Source organism: Nicotiana attenuata, unplaced genomic scaffold, assembly GCF_001879085.1.
Source record: "Nicotiana attenuata strain UT unplaced genomic scaffold, NIATTr2, whole genome shotgun sequence".
Lineage (NCBI taxonomy): Eukaryota > Viridiplantae > Streptophyta > Magnoliopsida > Solanales > Solanaceae > Nicotiana > Nicotiana attenuata.
The window spans coordinates 1-6,559 of record NW_017673528.1 but is presented as its reverse complement, the minus strand read 5'-3'; positions in this window follow the sequence as shown (position 1 = coordinate 6,559).

Here is a 6,559-nt window from a genome sequence, read left to right as displayed (position 1 = left end):
TGATCTGTGCAAAAGAGCACAGAAGTGTAGCATCAGCACAACCGACCCCACTGTGCTGGTAAGTGCCTGGCCTAACCCCGGCGAAGTAGTGACGAGGCTAGACAGGACTACCAAACCAACCTATGCAGTTCAATATATATATATGCAATAAAAGGAAAGAACAAAGAAATTAAGCAGTTAAGAGGGAGGGGAGCATACTATGGGGGAAATACAGTCCGGATATAAAGTCAACTATTTAAGTAAGCAATAGAGCAATAATAATAATTAATGAGAGCAGGAAAGTCAACAGTTGCACGGCATCAACCTTCGTGCTTTTACTCTCATCCTCACCAAAAGTAATCAAGTAAAGTGCATGGCATCAACCTTCGTGCTTTCCCACTCATACTCTCAAATCATGGCACGGAATGACCCTTCGTGCAAATATAATCAAAACATGGCACGGAATGACCCTTCGTGCAAATATAATCAAAACATGGCACGGACTGACCCTTCGTGCAAATATAATCAAAACATGGCACGGAATGACCCTTCGTGCAAATATAATCAAAACATGGCACGGAATGACCCTTCGTGCAAATATAATCAAAGCATGGCACGGAATGACCCTTCGTGCATTATCACTCTTCCTCACCCAAACAGTAATCACAACCAAACGGGGCGAGGGGATAAACAAATAATAAGAAATGTCCCGGCAAGGGAATTACACAATTAACAGCTAAATCCCGGCAAGGGAGCAACAACAATACTTTCACATCCCGGCAAGGGAGATAATCAATATACTCTAACCATCCCGGCAAGGGATTAATCATATCTCTTTCTATTTCTTTCATTTCTTACTCAATAGTCTTTTTATCGTTCGAGCAAACGCTCCAAAGAATTTACAATTCATAATTAGTCCTCATACTCTTCACATTGCATAGAATTCATCAATTAACATGGAAGAGTCATAACAATATCAGGATAAGTACATACAAGGACCCACGGTCATGCTAGACACCGGTGTATAGATACTCGTCACCATGCCTATACACCGTACTCGATCATTTAGCAATTAGCAAATAATAACACTCTAATCCTATTCCTTCAAGCCAAAGTTAGATCAAACACTTACCTCAAATGCTCCAAAGTCAACTCAGGCCTCTAGTATAGCTTTACCCCTCAAATTCGGCTCCAACTCGGTCAAATCTATGAAATAATGACTTTACAATATTAATAATAGCTAAACAAACTAAACCCAATGCCTAAATATGACTTTCTAAGCTTTCTTCCCAAAAATTCCAAAATCGACCCCGGGCCCGCTTGGTCAAAACCCGAGGTTCGAACCAATTCCATGTCACCCATTCCCCCCACGAGCCCGAATATACAATTTGTTTTCAAATTCGACCCCAAAACGAGATCTAAATCAAAGAAAATTGAAAAGCCCTAATTCTACCCTTTTCCTCCAATTTACACCTTAAGTTACATGATTTTGTCTAGGAATTTGATAAATGATGATAGAAAATGAAGAAAACGAGTTAGAAAATACTTACCCAAGAAGCTTTGGTGAAGAATCGCTCTAAAAGTCACCTAGGGGCTGTGGAGAAGAAGAGCTCGTGTGAAATTTGGGAATAATCCCGTCACTAGTCTGTTTTTTAGCTTTAAAAATCACTGGGCAAAAATGCCCTTCGCGTTCGCGGGAAGGGGACCGCGTTCGCGAAGGGTAAACTGGGCAGGTCATCGCGAACGCGTGGAAGATAACGCGAACGCGTAGAAGGAAATGCTGGGGGGTCCAGGTTTGTTCTATGCGAACGCGTAAAAGGCCACGCGAACGCGATGGAGGGAGCAGCAAGTCTATGCGTTCGCGAAAATCTGACTGCGAACGCGAAGAGGAAGTCTCTGGGGTCCTGAACTTGGCTTACGCGATCGCGATTATGGAGATGCGAACGCGTAGAAGGGGAACACCATGGGCAGTGCGAACACGTGCCTAAGGCCGCGATCGCGAAGAAGAAAAGGCCTGTGCAAAAATTGCAGAAAATCTGCTAACTTTCCTAAGTTCAAAACATCCCGAACCACCTCCAAATCACTCCCGAGCCCTCGGGGCTCCTAACCAAACACACACACTAACTCAATAACATCCTACGAACTAACTCGAGCGATCAAACCGCCAAAATAACATCAAAATCATTGAATCAAACCCCAAAATCATCATTTTTCATTCTAACTTCATAAACATCAAACTTTAGATATTTAGGTCCGAAACACGTCAAATGACGTCCGCTTTCGACCAAACTTTACAGAAAGTGCTTAACACATATTTAAAACTTTTTCCGTGCGTCGGAACCAAAATACGAGCCCGATGCCGTTGTCTTTTAATCAATTTTTATTTCCATTTTCCTTAATAATTCCAGAAAAACAATTTCACAGAAAAATTCTTTTCCTCGGGTTCTAGACCTCGGATTTCGACTCCGGGCACATGCCCGAGTCCCATATTTTTCTACGGACCCTCCGGGACCGTCAAATCACGGGTCCGGGTCCGTTTACCAAAAATGTTGAGCGAAGTCAACTTTAATCATTTTAAAGCCACATTTTGAAATTTGTTTCACAGAATTTAACATATAATCTTTCCGGCTACGCGCCCGGACTGCGCACGCAAATCGAGGCAACTAAAGGTGAGGTTTTCAAGGCCTCGGAAGTACGGAAAAAGAGAGAAATCCGGTGATGACCCTTTGGGTCGTCACATTCTCCACCTCTAAAACAACCGTTCGTCCTCGAACGGACAAAAGAAAGAAGTACCTGAGTCGGGAAATAGATTAGGATAGCGGCTCCGCATATCAGACTCGGACTCTCAGGTCGATGCCTCGGGAGGCTGACCTCTCCACTGGACACGCACTGAAGGAAAACTCTTCGACCTCAACTGTCGAACCTGCCAGTCTAGAATGGCTACCGGCTCCTCCTCGTAAGACAGATCCTTGTCCAACTGGACAGTGCTGAAATCTAACACGTGGGCTGGATCGCCGTGATACCTCCGAAGCATGGACACATGAAACACTGGATGCACGGCTGACAAGCTGGGCGGCAAGGCAAGTCTGTAAGCCACCTCTCCCACACGATCGAGGATCTCAAATGGGCCAATGAATCTAGGGCTAAGCTTGCCCTTCTTCCCAAATCTCATCACGCCCTTCATGGGCGACACTCGGAGCAAGACCCGCTCACCAACCATGAAAGCTACATCTCGAACCTTACGATCCGCATAACTCTTTTGCCGTGACTGAGCCGAACGAAGCCTGTCCTGAATGATCTTGACCTTATCCAAGGCCTCCTGACTAAATTTGTACCCAATAACCGAGCCTCTCCCGGCTCAAACCATCCTACTGGAGACCGACATCGCCTACCATACAACGCCTCATATGGAGCCATCTGAATGCTGGACTGGTAGTTGTTGTTGTAGGCGAACTCTGCTAAAGGCAAAAACTGGTCCCACGAGCCTCCAAAATTAATGACACAGGCTCGGAGCATATCCTCCAATATCTGAATAGTCCTCTCGGACTGGCCGTCCGTCTGAGGATGGAACGCTGTGCTCAACTGAACCTGGGTGCCCAACTCCTGCTGAACTGCTCTCCAGAAGCGCGAGGTAAACTGCGTACCCCGGTCCGAAATGATAGATGCCGGCACCCCATGAAGGCGAACAATCTCTCGGATGTAGATCTCAGCTAACCTCTCCGATGAATAAGTGGCTGCAACAGGAATAAAATGCGCTGACTTGGTCTGCCTATCAACAATGACCCAAATTGCATCAAACTTCTTCCGAGTCATTGGAAGTCCAGTAACGAAATCCATGGTAATCCTCTCCCACTTCCACTCGGGAAGCTCAATCCTCTGAAACAAACCACCAGGCCTCTGATGCTCATACTTAACCTGCTGACAGTTCAGACATCGAGCCACATATGCAACAATATCTTTCTTCATCTACGCCACCAATAATGCTGCCGCAATCCTGATACATCTTCGCGGCGCCCGGGTGAATAGAATACCGAGGACTATGGGCCTCCGCTAAGATCAACTCTCGAATCCCATCGACATTGGGAACACAAACTCGCCCCTGCAATCTCAAAACACCATCATCATCTAAGGTCACCTTCGTGGCACCTCCATGCTGCACCGTGTCTCTCAGGACACACAAATGTGGATCATCAAACTGCCGATCACGGATACGCTCCAATAATGAAGAACGAGCGAACGTACAAGCTAACACTCTGCTAGGCTCAGAAATGTCCAACCTCACAAATCGATTGGCCAGGGCCTAAATATCCAAAGCAAGCGGTCTCTGGCTAACCGGAACATAAGCAAGACTACCCATGTTGGCGGACTTCCTACTAATTGCATCGGCCACCACATTGGCTCTCCCCGGGTGGTACAAAATAGTAACATCATAATCCTTCAATAGCTCCAACCACCTCCTCTGCCTCAAGTTCAACTCCTTCTGCTTGAACAAGTACTGTAGACTCTTGTGATCAGTGTACACCTCACACGTCACACCATATAGGTAATGCCTCCAAATCTTCAAAGCATGAACAATGGCTGCCAACTCTAAATCATGAACCGGATAATTCTTCTCGTGGATCTTCAACTGCCTCGAAGCATAAGCAATGACTATGCCATCCTGCATCAGTACTGCACCAAGCCCAATACGGGAAGCATCACAATAAACTGTATAAGGCCCTGAGCCTGTGGGCAAAACCAATATCGGTGCCGTAGTCAGAGCTGTCTTGAGCTTCTGAAAGCTCGCCTCGCACTCATCTGACCATCTGAACTGGGCACCCTTCTGGGTCAATCTGGTCATCGGGGCTGCTATGGATGAAAACCCCTCCATGAACCGGCGGTAATAACTTGGTAACCCCAAGAAACTCTGAATCTCAGTCGCTGAAGCTGGTCGAGGCCAATTCTTGACTGCCTCAATCTTCTTCGGGTCCACCTGAATACCCTCTGCTGATACGACGTGACCCAGAAATGCAACCGAACTCAACCAGAACTCGCACTTCGAGAACTTAGCATATAACTGACTGTCCTTCAGAGTCTGAAGAACCACTCTGAGGTGCTGCTCGTGCTCCTCCTGGCTGCGGGAGTACACCAGAATATCATCTAGAAAGACTATCACGAACAGGTCCAAGTAAGGTCTGAACACTCGGTTCATCAACTCCATAAATGCTGTTGGGGCATTGGTCAACCCAAATGACATGACCAAAAACTCATCATGCCCGCACCGAGTGCGGAATGCTGTCTTAGGGACATCAGACGCCCTAATTCTCAGCTGATGGTAGCCAGATCTCAAGTCTATCTTTGAAAACACCTTCGCACCCTGAAGCTGGTCAAACAAATCATCAATCCTCGGCAGTGGATACTTGTTCTTTATCGTCACTTTGTTCAATTGCCGGTAATCAATGCGCATCCTCATCGATCCATCCTTTTTCTTCACAAATAACACCGGCGCACCCCAAGGAGAAACACTAGGCCTGATAAAACCCTTCTCTAGCAAATCCTGCAACTGGTCCTTTAACTCCTTCAACTCTGGCGGGGCCATGCGATACGGCGAAATAGAAATGGGCTGCGTGCCTGGAGCCAGATCAATACAGAAATCAATATCCCTGTCGGGCGGCACACCCGGCAAGTCTGAAGGGAAAACCTCGGGGAACTCCCGAACAATAGGAACAGAATCAATAGAAGGGACCTCTGTGCTTGAATCGCGAACATACGCCAGATAAGCTAAACACCCCTTCTCGACCATACGTCGAGCCTTCACATATGAAATAACACTGCGGGTGGCATGTCCTGAGGTCCCTCTCCACTCCAATCGGGGAAAATCTAGCAAAGCCAAGGTCACGGTCTTGGTGTGACAATCCAAGATAGCATGATACGGGGACAACCAATCCATCCCTAATATAACGTCGAAATCCACCATGTCTAAAAGTAATAAATCAACACGGGTCTCAAGACCCTCAAACACTACCACACAGGAACGGTGGACTCAATCGACCACTATAGAATCACCCACCGGTGTAGATACATAAACAGGGATACACAAAGCATCACTAGGCATAGCCAGGTAGGGTGCAAAATAAGATGACACATATGAATACATAGACCCAGGGTCAAATAGCACTGAAGCATCCCTATCACAAACCAGAATAGTACCTGTAATAACAGCATCTGAAGACTCAGCCTCTGGCCTGGCTGGTAAAGCATAACACCGGGGCTGGGCCCCACCTCCCTGAACCATGTCTCTGGGACGATCTGCTACTGGCTGACCCCTACCTCTGTCGGTCCGAGCTCTACCTCTACGGTCTCTACCTCCACCTCTATGATCCCTACCCCCGCCTCTAGCTGGCTGGGCAAGCTGTGGATCACCTGGTGCCTGGATCATGGGGCGAGGACCCTGCTGCTGAGAACTACTCGAGGCTCGAGGGCAAAACCTGACAATGTAACTCGGGTCACCACAACCATAACAAGCCCTCGGCTGCTGAGACTGCTGGCCCTGACGACCTGTATGTCCTCCCTGGAAACTCTGAATTGGCGGTGCACTGAT